This window comes from Dromiciops gliroides, chromosome 1 (genome assembly GCF_019393635.1).
Source record: "Dromiciops gliroides isolate mDroGli1 chromosome 1, mDroGli1.pri, whole genome shotgun sequence".
In the NCBI taxonomy this organism is placed as follows: Eukaryota; Metazoa; Chordata; class Mammalia; order Microbiotheria; family Microbiotheriidae; genus Dromiciops; species Dromiciops gliroides.
Window position 1 is genome coordinate 44,084,475 of NC_057861.1, and position 13,550 is coordinate 44,098,024.

A 13,550-nucleotide genomic window follows, 5' to 3' on the forward strand; every position below is an offset into this window, starting at 1 on the left:
GGCCACCCTCAGTGGAATATTTTAATATTTCCAAGCAAACTCATGTTAGGGATTGTGCCTGCTCCAGGGAAGAGGGTCCTGTTTACATCTCTCTTGTTAAGGCTAATTTTTTTCTAGAGAAACACATTGTTTTAAGCGGGGCAATGAGGGTTAAGTGACTTGCCCAGGGTCACACAACTAGTAAGTGTCAAGCGTCTGAGGCTGGATTTTAACTCAGGTCCTCCTGAATCCAGGGCTGGTGCTTTATCCACTGCAGCACCACCTAGCTGCCCTAGGCTAATTTTTTTCTAACCCCCTGCCAAAGGGAAATAAATAGGGGTAGTCACCTGACATCATCATCTCTTGCAAATCTCACACTCACAGTGACCACCCCAAGGACAAAGGCCCAAATTCTACTTTGGTATCACCTACTTAGAGGTAGTGAAGTGATGCAGTGGATAAAGCACTGGGCCTAGCATCAGGAAGACTCATCTTTCTGAGTTCAAATCTGGCCTTAGACGCTTAGTAGCTGTGTGACCATGGGCAAGTCACTTTACCCTGTTTGCCTCAGTTTTCCCATCTGTAAAATGAGCTGGACCAGGAAATGGCAAACCAGTATCTTGTCCAAGGCAAACCCCAACAGGGTCACAGAGTGTTGGACACAACCAAACAACACCAAAAAATCACCTATTTCACCTAGCAGGAGAATGGGCAATCACAAATAATTTTTGACCAGAAGCCAACTTGAATTTCATACATCGACCTTCACAGATGGTGAAACAGGCACAGGGACCAGAATACAGACAACACTTCCCCACACAGACACCCACAATCGAGGCTGAGGGTCTCATTAAGCAAACTAAACCTTGCTCCCTGTCACTCTGATACAGAGGCAGATTCACTGATTTGCTAATTGTTCTTCCTTGCTGTCATCATTAGTCAGTTCAACCTTGGCAGTGACTGGCTGGTGATTCAGAGCCCTCCTTATGCTCACTAGGAGGGGGAAATTATTTTCCAGGGAGACCATTAAGCTCCAGCTTTGTTTTCCGTTTGCTGGTTTCAGCAAGTACAGGGTCTTCCCATTAGAAGGCTTTTGTTGGTCTTGTGGCTTTTTTTTTAATTCTGAGAACAGTTTTCTCCTATTCCTAGAAATGCTACTGCTCCCATATTAATGACAAATGGGATCCTGGGCTCAGAGCTTCTCTTTGCAGGGAGGAGCCTCACCCTAGTGGTAGAACTAGAAGTCGGAAAGACTTCTGGGAGGAGGTAGAGAGCTTCCAAGGTGTAGTCTGTTAGAGCTATCCAGCTTGATGTAAACTCCTTCAGTCTATACCACCTTGAATCCTGGCTCTGACACTTAACATTTAATGACTTTAAGAAAGTGACTTAACTTCTCTGAAACCCAGCTTCCTCATCTGTAGAATGAAGGGATTGGACTTGGTGGCAGCCAGCTCATGCAGTGGATAGATCACTGAGTCTAAAGTCAAGAAGTTGCTGTTGAGTCATTTCAGTCATGTCCAAGACCACAGTTGGGGTTTTCTTGGCACAGATACTGGAGTGGTTTGCCATTTCCTTCTCCAATTCATTTTATAAAAGAGGAAATTGAGGCAAACAGGGTGAAGTGACTTGCCCAGGGACACACAGCTAGTAAGTGTCTGAGACCAGATTTGAGCTCAAGCGCTCCTAACTCCAGGGCTGGAGTTCTATCCATTGAGCCATGTAGCTGCCCAAAGTCAGAAAGACTTGAATTCAAATCTAGCCTCAGATGCATACTAGCTATGAGTGTTAGGTATGGAGTCAGAGAAACTGGGTTTGAATCTTAGCTTTGCTACTTCTGACCTGCATGACCTCAGGGAGAAAGACAGATACATACATACATTCATGCATGCATAGATGTATATGTAAATAATAAACAATCAGATAGAAAGCTATATGGTAGATGGTTGAAGATAGAGGAATAGGTAGTAAATGATAGATGAAGATAGAAAAATAGATTGGTAGACATAAATAAACAGAATGATAAATAGTTGGTGATGGACGAAAAGAAGGTAGACAGACAGATGATGGATGGGTAGGTAGATAGATGGAGAGAGAGAGAGAGAGAGAGAGAGAGAGAGAGAGAGAGAGAGAGAGAGGATAGATAGAGATGATAGATAGAGTAAGAGAGAGGTAGATGGGTAGATTAGATAGACAGAAATAATAGATAGAAGATAGATAGATAGATAGATAGATAGATAGATGATAGATAGATAGATAGATAGATAGATAGATAGATAGATAGATAGATAGATAGATAGATAGATAGATTAGATAGATTAGATAGATTAGATAGACAGACATATATAATAGACAGGATAGATAGGAGTTGATAAAAGACAGACAGAAAGGTTGGTAGACAGGTAGATAGAGCATTATTAAAGGCTTACTCTGTGTCAGACACTTCACCACGTGCTAAGATACAACTACAAGTAAAAAGAAAGACATCCCCTGCCCACCCAGTATGATATTAAGGCAAACTAGAGAGGTCATTTCACGGGACTGGCCAGAGCTTGGAGCCCACAAGAGATTGTTGATGAAGAGATCACTTGGTCTGCCTGTTTGCCTATATGTAACACTTGTTGACATTACAGTCTCCTAGCTTTCCCCCTAAGACTCCAAGTTCAAGGAAGGAGGAGGAGGAGGAGAAAGAGAAGGAGAAGAAGGAGAAAAATGAGGAGGAGAAGGGAGAGGGAAGGGGGAGAGGGGAAGGAGAACAGCGAACATTTGTATAGTGCTTACTATTTGCCGGGTACTGTGCTAAGTGCTTTATAATTATTTTCTTATTTGATCCTGACAACCCTAGGAGGGAAGTTCCATTATTATGTCCATTTTACATATGAGGAAATTAATGAAAACAGAAGTTAAGTGACTTGCCCAGGGTCACACAACTGGTAATGTTTGAGGCCAAATTTGAGCTCAGATCTTCCTGACTCCATGGCCAGTGTTCTAGCTCTGAAAGTGAATGCATGAGAACAGAAGTGGTTTTCATGACTCTAAAATCAATTATGCACCCTGTTGTTTATTTTCACCCCCCTCCTCCCTACCCATACAGTCACCACCCTCAAAGTTCATGACCTAATCAGTTTTTGCTTGGTTTAGTACAGTAGCCTCCTAATTGGTCTCCCTGACTCAGGTCTCCTCCCATTCCAGTCCATCAGCCACATGGCTGCCAGTGATATTCCAAAAGAAACGGTAAGTGTGCTGCTCACTAGGTTTCAGTGGCTCCCTATTACCTCAAACGTCTTTTTTTTTGAACCCCAGTCTCCTGACACCCACTTCAGCATTCTTCCCGTTGTATCATGCTGTCTCTCATCAATCTGACTCTGTCTGTGGGACAGCAGCAGCTAGCTTTTAAAGGCAGGGCTCTCTGTAACTCTGATTTGGGGAGCTTCACCCTGGATCCAGGCCAAAACTAGAACACACCTCTGTCGCCCAAAGTTTCAGCATACCTTCCCCTATTCAAACTGGGCTCTCTCCTCTCTCTGACAGAAATAAGGGGAGAGGGAAGGAGGAGAAAAAGAAAGGCTCATCTTCAGGGACACTGGTGGGAGGTTGGGATAAGGAGATGCTGAAGATGCTTTGATCACACTTGTCAAGGGGAAAGGATGTTTAGAAGTCACCTCTGCGGAAATACAAAAAAAAAAAACAAAAAACCAGAAGCTTGTTTAAGGCAGACACTTCTTTATATGCACACCTCCATGCTGGGCTGATAGCTCAGGCTTGTCTGATGTCAGCCTTCTGGTCTTCAGAATATAGTTGATCATCCCTCTCCACTGATCAACAATCTTCAGGGACCCCTTATTGCCTCAGAAATTAATGTAAGGCTTTTTGCCTGGCCTTCAAAGCCCTCTATAGTGTGGTTCCACCCTGCCTTTGTAGCCCTGTAGTTCTCCTCCTGAGGTGTAGCAGACACTACATACCACATACCGGCATGATACCTGGAATGCCTTTCCCTTCTCCCTTCCTCTTTGACTGTGAAAACCTTCCCTACCGGTCCTTGAAAGCTCAGTGCCAAGACCACATCCTCCAAGAAGCCTTCCAGATTCTCCCTTTACCCAGTTGATTACTATGTTTTCCCTTCTTGGATCTCAGAAAATGCTATGATCACACCCCTCTATCAATCTGTATTTATTAAGCATCTACTATCTTCCAAGAACTATGACCATTTTGTTCAATATGGAAACACTTCTTACATAGTACCATGGGTTATGGTGTCTATGTCTTCTCCTCCTTCTAGGCTGTGGACTCCAGGGCAGCAGGGATCAGACTTCCGTAAGATTCATATATCTTACTATGCTCAGTAGACAGTGAGTGCTTAATAAATGTTCATTGTTGTCATCCCCCTCTTTTTTTAACTAGACCAGTGATTTCCTTGGCATAGGGAGCCCCCTCTACCAATGCAGGTCATCATCTTGAATTTTACTGAGGGGGCACTAAGAGGTTAAATGACTTGTCCAGAGTCAAACAGCCAATTGGTAGCAGGATTTGATCTCGGATCTTCCAAACTCTGAGGTCAGTTCTCCCTCCTCTGTGTCAAGCCGCCTCCCTTTGTTTTCAGAATCCAGAGCAGCAGCTTTGGACCAAGTTCTGGAGGTGGGGAAAAGCCCTGTCTTTTGGCTTCTGCCCCATGTAGGGTTTTCCTGCTCTTGTGGCTTTTATTTCCCCTGAGTTACATAAAAAGGGAAAAGGCCCTCAACTCCCGTGCATGTTCTTTGGCTAACAATATGCTGAATGGTGGGTGGTGATTAACTCAACAAAACCCTACCAATATTTTCGCCAGCATCAATAAATGGTCAAAACAATATTCATTCCCTTGTGTTTTCCTCTAGGAGAAAACAGAGGGGTATGGGGGCGGGGTGAGTTGTCCAAGGTCCTGACTTCCCCCTTCCCCCCTTCATTCCTTCTAGAATTTTGAGACTGGCTGTTACACCTGATAAAATGCTAGGCACATCCTTAGAGGGAGGGACTAGTTTCCCTGGAGTAAGGAGTCGGTCCAGCAGGAGCAGTTAATAACAAATTCATTTCTCCAGAAGACTGTGAAGAACACCACCTCCTCTATGTTATTGACATCACATCAGCCTCCTCTTGGATGGGCTGCTTAATTGATGGAGGTTTAAACTCAACATGAAAGAACGGAACAGACTGAGCAGTATCCGCTAGCTAATTCTGTCACTGGTTTAGGGAATATAAATATTTAATTTCTCCTCTCCCATCCCCGTGGACCAGGATTGGACCAACACAGACTAGACACAACTCTCAACTCTTATCCCCTGGGACCAGTTGCTTTTTGTCCTACAGTCAGCTAAGTGGTATAGTGGGAAGAACACTAGACTTAGGGTCAGGAAGACCTGAGTTCAAATCCAGTCTCAGATACTTACTAGCCATGTGATCCTGGACAAGTCACTTCACCTCTATGTGCCTCGGTTTACTCAATTGGAGAACGTGAACAATAAGAGTCTCAACTTCTGAGGGTTATTATGAGGATCAAATGAGATAATATTTGTAAAGCACTGTGCCAACCTTAAAGTGCTATAAAATGCTAGTTGTTAATGTTCTTAAGACCATTGTGTGTGCTGTCCCTGGTTATTCCTGTGTCTCCACTTCATCCATCATTGTCCCTGTGTCTTCCTGCCCAGCCTGGGTCTCTGGGCTCTAATGACACTTACCCATAACAAGAGCCAGTCTCCCTGCTCAGTCAATCAGGCAGGGGAAAAGCTTTCAAGCTGTTTACTTACTTCCTCAAGGACCACAACCTTCAATCCCCTGAAGGCTAATAAGTTCAGCTCAGGTAGACCTCTCATGCTCTGTTAGACCCTCTCTGGAGCAGTGAGGTCAAAGAAACTGAGGCCTAAGAAAGAGAATCCTGCCCTTCCCAGCTCAGTCCAGACAGGTCTCTTGGGGCTATACTAGAACCTCCAGGAACAGAGAGAAAATGGGAACTTTTTTGTGACTTATTCAGCCAGGTGACACAGTGGATAGAATGCCAGGTTCTCAGTCAGGAAGGCCTGGGTTCAAGTCTGGCCTCAGACACTTACCAGCTGTGTGACCCTGGGCAAGTCACTTGTCCATTCCTTGCTTCAGTTTTAGTACTTAATCTCATTGTATTTACTCTGTACACATTTCTTTGATGGAAGTCTCTCCCTTTAGAATATAAAATGCTTGGGGCAGCTAGGTGGTATAGTGGATAGAGCACCGGTCCTGGAGTCAGGAGGACCTGAGTTCAAATCCAGCCCCAGACACTTAATACTTACTAGCTGTGTGACCCTAGGCAAATCACTTAACAAACCCCAATTGCCTCACCAAAAAAAAAAAGAAGAAGAAGAATATAAGCTGCTTTTTAGGTAGGGATTGTTCCATTCTCTGTACTGGTATCTCTAGAACCTTTCATAGTACCTGGAACATAGTTGTTGCTTAATAAATGCTTATACATTGACTGAATCAATCACAGGGCTCCTGCCAGACAGGCCAGAGGTCTTTCCACTGGACCACACTGCCTCCTAGTCTGGAGTCAGTCTCCAGCATGCACAGAGTCTGTCAGAATGTGTCATTTACTGTCCAAGTGACTCCTCTATAACCACTCAGACTATGGAACAGCTGGAGTTCTTGACATTGGGGCATGGAGGCTGGGGCAGGGGTGAGAGAGTCTTTTCTCCCTTTGGCTGTGGCTATACCTGTGGTGAAGGCTGGAAGAGTAGAATGATGGGTTAATTATTGCAGAATTTGCAGGCCTTTCTTCCTTTGTTACCAGAGGGGAAAATGGTTGCAAAATAGCTTTAAATAAGGAATCAATTCTCGTTAAGGGCTCTTCCTGGCCTGAGAGGTGTAAAATAAATGTCAGGTGGATCTCCTCTCAAGGTGGACAGATGGAGACATCAGAGATGGAGAGAGGGATGAGGGGGAGGGAGAAGAAAAGGGAAAGAGAGGGGAGGAGGAAGAGAGAATGGTGATAGAGGGAAAGGTGGGGAAAAGAGAGAAGGGGAGATCAGGGAGAGAGGAAGGAAGGGAGAGGAGGGGAGGGAGGGAGAGAAAGAAAGAGAGGAAGGGAGAAGAGAGAGAAGGAAGAAGAAGGTGGGAAAGAAGAGAGAAGGGTGAGAGAGAAAAGGAGAAAGAGAAAGGAAGAAAGAGAAAAGGGAAAGAGAGAAAGGGATAGAGTAAGGAAGGGAGAAAAAGAAAGAGGGAGGGAGGGGAGAGAGAAAAAAGAAGAAAAGAGGGAAGGGAGAGAGAAGGGCAAGAGAGAGGGGATGGTAAGAAAGAGAAGAAAGGAGGAGGGGAGAAGAGTAGGGAGAGCAAGAGAGGGAGAAAAAACAGAGGGAGAGAAAGGAGAGTGAGAAGGAGGAAGGGAGGGAAAGAGGGAGAGAGAGAAAGTGAGGGAGGGAAGAGAGTGAGAGAGAGAGGGAGGAAAAAGAGAGATGGAGAGGGAAAGGGAGGAAAGAAGAGAGAGGGAGAAGAGAAAGAGCAGGGAGAGAGAAAGGAAGGGATGGGGAGGGAGAGGGAGGAAAAGAAAAAGAGGGAGGGAGAAAGGCAAAACAGAGGAGGAAGGGAGGTGTGCTCATATATCCAATTTTAAATCTCACGGAGGAAAAGAAAGGGGGAGAGAAAGAGTGAGGGGGAGAGAGAGAGAGACAGAAACAAAGAGAGAGGGAGAAGGAAATGGGAGAAAGGGAGAGGAAGGAAAGAGACGGGGAGGGGGTGAGCAGGAAACACCTTTGTCTAGAGCCTTAGGACATGATGTGAAGCTATCTGGGCTTCAGGGCTCTGTGACCTGGTCCTGGCCTGACAGTCATCTCTCCATTATCTGTGTTCAGGAAGACCAACAGAACTAGGCTAATTGAAATCCCCAAGGGAAACTAAACAGGCCATCACAACCAATTATTCTAACCTTTCCTGGAACCTCTCTCCATGCTGCTGACCAGGAGAGAAGCTAATGGATGGAATCCGCACAGAGGCCTCTGGTTTCTGGGCCAGATGTGCAGCTCACTGGGGAGAGAGGGAGGCTTTCTCAGTCCTTCTCACCTCCTTGCCCCATAGCCTGGCCGTCAACTATAACTGTGCAATTAAAGCCATTTTCCCAAATTGCCTTAGGAAGCAGCCATCAGAGAGCAGAAGGAGCACTGGTCACGAGCACAAGGACGAATCCGGGCCCTGCTCCTGCTTGCTACCCAGGCAAGGACAAGTTAGTGAAATCTGCTCAGACTCTATCTCCTCATCAGGAAGATGAGTGTGATCATATTCTCATCACCTGTTTCACAGAGTCGTTGTAAGGAAGGTGCTTTGTAAATTGTAAAGTGGGATACAAATAGAGGTCATTGATTCATTTAATGAGCATTGATTAAGTCCCTACAAGGTACAAGGCACTTGGGCCGGTATTAGAGGCAAAAGATAAACCTCTGTCACTGCTCCAGAAGTTTCTGTGACTCCCTCTTTCCTTTGGGATCAAATACAAACTCCTCTGTTTGTCTCTAAGAGCCCTTTTATGTTCTCAATCCAGTCTTTGTATTTATCTGTGCATTACTGTCCCCCTCATGCTCAACCTCCCAGCCAAACTGGCTTACTTGTTGTTTCCCCAATTCGTTTCCTGTCTCCATGGCTTTGCACAGGCTGTGTCTATGCCTAGAATGTATTCCCTCCCTCCTACCTGCCTGCCTACCTTCCTTCAAGAAAGCACTAGCCTTTTGTTGTTGTCAACTCTTCATGACCCCATTTGGGATTTTCTTGGCAGAGATAGTGAAGTGGTTTACAATTTCTTTCTCTGGATCATTTTACAGATGAGGAAACTGAGGCAAACTGGGTGAAGTGACTTGCCCAGGGTCACACAGCTAGGAAATATTTGAGGCTGGATTTGAGCTCATGTGTTCCTGACTCCAGATCCTGTGCTCTAGGCACTATGCCACATAGCTGCCTAGCACTAGCCTAATCCCCAAATTGCTAGTGCCCTCCTTCAAGAAATTATTTTGTATTTGTTTTCTATCAATGTGTTATTTCCCCCAATATAATACAAGCACCTTGAACACAAGGGCTGCCTTATATTTGTTTTGGTATCTCCAGCAGCCTTTGCAGTGCCTGGTACATAGTAGGAACTTATTAAATGTTAGTCAAATGTTGAATGGGGGGCAGCTAGGTGGCACAGTGGATAGAGCACCAGCCCTGGAGTCAGGCGTACCTGAGTTCAAATCTGGCCTCAGACCCTTGACACTTACTAGCTGTGTGACCCTGGGCAAGTCACTTAACCCCAATTGTCTCACCAAAAAAAAAATCGTTGAATGAATTAACATGGTAAGTAGTATTTCTCTAAATTCAAGAGCAAACATTATAAGCAATGGAGAAAAATTAGAGGCTTTTCCAAAAATATCAGAGGCAAAGCAAGGATGTCTATCATTACCAACTACTATGGAATTTTTATCAAACTTGTCATTTTTTTTCCTACAGTTACCTAGTTATAGTTATCAGTTACGCAGTGCTAGAAATACTAGCTATAGCAATATGACAAGAAAAGGAAATAGAAGAAATAAGGAGAAGCAACAAGGAAACAGAATTATAACTTTTAGAAGATTATATGATGATGTAGTTAGAGAACACTGGGGAGTCAGCTAAAAATGAGTTGAAATAATAACTTCAGCAAAGTTACAGGGTATAAGATAAATCCACATAAGTCATTAGCATTCCTATGTATAACCAACAAAACCCAGCAGGAAGAATTAGCAAGAGAAATTCCATTCCAAATAACAACAGAAGCTATAAGATATTTAGGAGTGTATCTATCAAGATTCACTCAGAAAATATCTGAATTGAACTATAAAACTTTTTGCAGAAACAAAGACAGACCTAAATAATTGGAAAAAACATTAATTTCTCATGGGTAGGCTGAGATAATATAAGCTAATTTACTTATTCAGAGCTATATCAATCAAATTCCCCAAAGAATATTTTATAGATCCAGGAAAAAATAATGAAATTCACTTGGAGGAACAAAAAGGTCAAGAATCTCAAAGGTGATAATGAAAAAGTGGGAAGGAAAGGAGTCTATCTTGTACCAGCTTTCAAACTATACTACAAAGCAGTAATCCTTAAAACAATTTGGTCCTTTTTTTAAAAGAGAGAGAGAGATCGGGGACAGCTGGTGGCACAATGGATAAAGCACTGGCCCTGGATTCAGGAGGAACTGAGTTCAAATCTGGCCTCAGACAAGTGTCACTTACTAGTTGTGTGACCCTGGGCAAGTCACTTAACCCACATTGCCCTCCCAAAAAAGAAAAGAAAAGAAAAGAGAGAGGGGGGTAAATCAGTGGAATGTGTTATGCATACAACATAAAAAACCAGAATTCTCAAAGAGGATCAGTGAGATCAGGAGGAGGATGTTTTGACTTGCAAGTGAATCCGATTGAAGTGAGGCAAAACTGTACAGTCATCAGCCTCACTCTCTCCTCCAGTCATTAGAGTCCAGTGGCAAGACATAGGTCAGGACAACTGGTGATGGCCCGGATGCAGTGGGGGACCATACACTATTTGACAAAAACTGCAGGGGAAACTGGACAGCAGTCAGGGAGTCAGGAAACAATTCACAGCAAACCCCAAAATAAGATTCAAATGGACACGTGACTGAGATGTAAAAGGGATCATAAATAAATTAGAGGAGCAAGGAAGAAATTACTCTTCAGAAATATAAATGGGAGATGAGAACTAAGCAAGTGATGGAGAAGATCACACAGGAGAAAACAGACAGCTTTGACTACATAAAATTTCAAAGCTTTTTCACAAACAAATCAAATGTAGCCAAAGTTAAAAGAGAACCAGGTAACAGGAGGGGGAAAATTTTTACACGTTTCTCTGATAAAGGTCCCATACACAAGATATATATGGAAATAATTCAAATTACAAGACTAAGAGCAATTCCCCAATAGATAAATGATCAAAGGATATTAACAGTTTTTAAAATAAGAAATCCAAGCTATCAACAATCATAAAATGGGAGAGGGAGTTTCCTCCAGGAATTTCTTAATAATCGAATCATAAATCTAGTCCATATTTCATTCTTAGTTAGCTTCAAAAGTCCTACTGCCATGTGTCATCATAGTGTGGACGTGACCCCAGCTTGTCAAGGCAGTGCCAGCACACCAACAGAACAAGAATTCTGTCAGGTCTTCCCAAGATGAAGAAATTTCAAGTATGGGGCCTTTGAGTGCATGTGTTCCTGTCTTCTAAGTACCAGCCTAACTGAATTTAGAGAAACCTCTCCAAAGGGCTGGTCCCCGTGGTAAAGATTTTTTTTTTAATTCAGCAATTCATGAAACCATTTTCTAAAGCATGGGAAGGTTGTGATCTGTGTCTGTGAAGCAGGTACTCACACTGATGAAACCACAGATTCTTGAAGGTTGAAGTCTTACTTCTGACATATTCTGACTGTGTGACCCTGGGCAAGTGACTTGACCTCCCAATACCCACAGGTGATTCTTTAAGACTGCCAGAAAAAAAAATAATGAAACTCACATGGAGGAAGAAACAGTCCAGAATAGCAAAGGTAATCATGAAAAGGTGGGAAAGAATTGAGTCTATTAATGCAAGATTTCAAACTATACTACAGAGTAGTAATCCTTAAAGCAATTTGGTACTGTTTTGTTTGGTTTGGGTCTTTTGGGTTTGGTTTGGTTTGGTTTGGTTTGGTTTTTAGAGAGAAAGGGCAATCAGTGGAACATGTTAGATATATGACATGCAAAAGTGAAGAAACATAGCATAATGTTCAATAAACCGAAAGACCCAGTTACTGGGGGGAAAAAATCCCAGTGCACATGCTGATATGCAGCGGTAGAGGAAGCCCTCACTGTGTGTTTCCTACACCAGGGAAATTACAGGCTTCCTGGACAAAACAAAACAAACAAGCCAGTGTTGATGTCTGTCAACAGTCAGGGTCCTGGGGCAGGTGGGTGTCCATCACCCAATGCTCCTCTTCTCACTGCTAATCCTGGGTTTTCTCCTGGGAATACTTGTCAATCATGGCATAGTTCTCATTCCCACCCTTCCCTCCCAGATCCAAACAGTTGTTTCAGTCACTCACCTCCTGACAAGGGCATGCTTCAGCAACCTATTTAATTCAATGAGATAATAACATAGTCAAATTAAAAGCGGCAGAAGCACATATCACAAAACCCCGAACCCACTCACTCCCCTTTCTTCAAATCAACTACATTTGGCCAAATGATTAACGCTAATTATCAATGTCTCCTATTCAGGCCTTTCTGCTGCTCTCTCCTCTCCTTTCTCTCCCCTCTCCCTTCTCTCTCTCTTTCTATCTCTTTCTCTCTCTCCATATATAGACATCTATCTATCTATGCTTTTTCTCCCCCTCTCTCTTTTTCTCCCCTCTCCCTTTCTCTCTCTCCCCATAGGTATAGATATATAATCCCTATCTATATTTGCTCTCTTTTCTCCCATCTCCCTTTCCTCTCCTCTCCTCTCCTCTTCTCTTCACTTCCATCTCTGACTGTGAACTGAATGCTTTAATTATAAATGCTCTTCACTTAGTAAACAGGGTCCACACTTGACATTCAGTGTTCATCACACAAGCAGGTACAAAAATGCCCCATTCCCCTACCGTTCGGGAGAACTGTGATTGCCACAGCAGAGCCTTCCTGTGTGTGTGCAGGCACTTCAGGCTTCTGGTTTCCTTCCAAGACAAACCTCTCCGTGGGGAGCCATCGTCTGTCTCTCCTCTCTCCCCCCTCCCCCTGCATGCCACCACCCACAGTGAGGCCTGAAGACTGTAGGGTTTCTTCTTATGCTTTGGACTGATTTCCATGAGGAGGAGGGGGAGGGGAGACTCCTTTGACAACCATAAGCAAAACAGAAATTAAGTCTTCTGTCAAAACGTCTCTCCCGCAGGCCTATTACCAGGGCACCTCCTGGCAGACAGAGGGAGACTGGAGCTGTCAGCACTGCCAAACAGTGTAGGTGAGTTAACTCAGATTAATTCAGAAGAGAGTGTAGAGGGATGCCATGGGGAGGGAAGGATGGGGGGGGGAAGAATGATGTGGGAAAGGGCCCTGGAATGTAGTCAGCATGAAATGGGGCTCTTGGAGGAGGGAGAAGTGAGAGGCTGAGAGAGGGAAGGACCCTAAGACATAAGGTGAGATTGAAAGGAACTCTTGGGGATGGAGTTGGAAAATGTAGGACAGGGACCTGGGAGGAGGATTGAAATAGGGAGGGGGGAGGGCAGGTAATGGTGGGGAGGGGTCCTGTGAGGTAAGTGATATGGAGAAGGGTTCTTGGGGAGGAAGGTGTTGGAAGATGTGAGGAAAGAGTGTGGGGGAAGAGGGAGAAGGAGAGATAGTGAGGAGAGAGGTTTGGGGAGACAGAGGGTAGGATGATGTGAGGAAAAGTCCCAGGGAAGGGAGGATGGGATATGGGAAAGGGCTTTGGGAGGTAGGTAGATAAAAAGAGCATTTATTCAATTAGTAATCATTTAAAAGAATTGATTCAAACTGTATCAAAAGTAAATTAGGGGGCAGCTAGGTGGAGCAGTGGATAGAGCACCGGCCCTG

At 44.1% G+C, this 13,550-nt stretch overlaps 1 long non-coding RNA gene across 1 annotated transcript; it reads right to left on the reverse strand.

Annotated features, from left to right (window-relative positions):
• Window positions 1-11,355: 11,355 nt before the first annotated feature.
• Window positions 11,356-12,716, reverse strand: LOC122748538. The gene is made up of 3 exons (XR_006355617.1): window positions 12,605-12,716; window positions 12,068-12,094; window positions 11,356-11,473 (listed from the first exon to the last, which is right to left on the reverse strand). It is a non-coding gene; the product is annotated as an uncharacterized LOC122748538 (long non-coding RNA).
• Window positions 12,717-13,550: the final 834 nt, after the last annotated feature.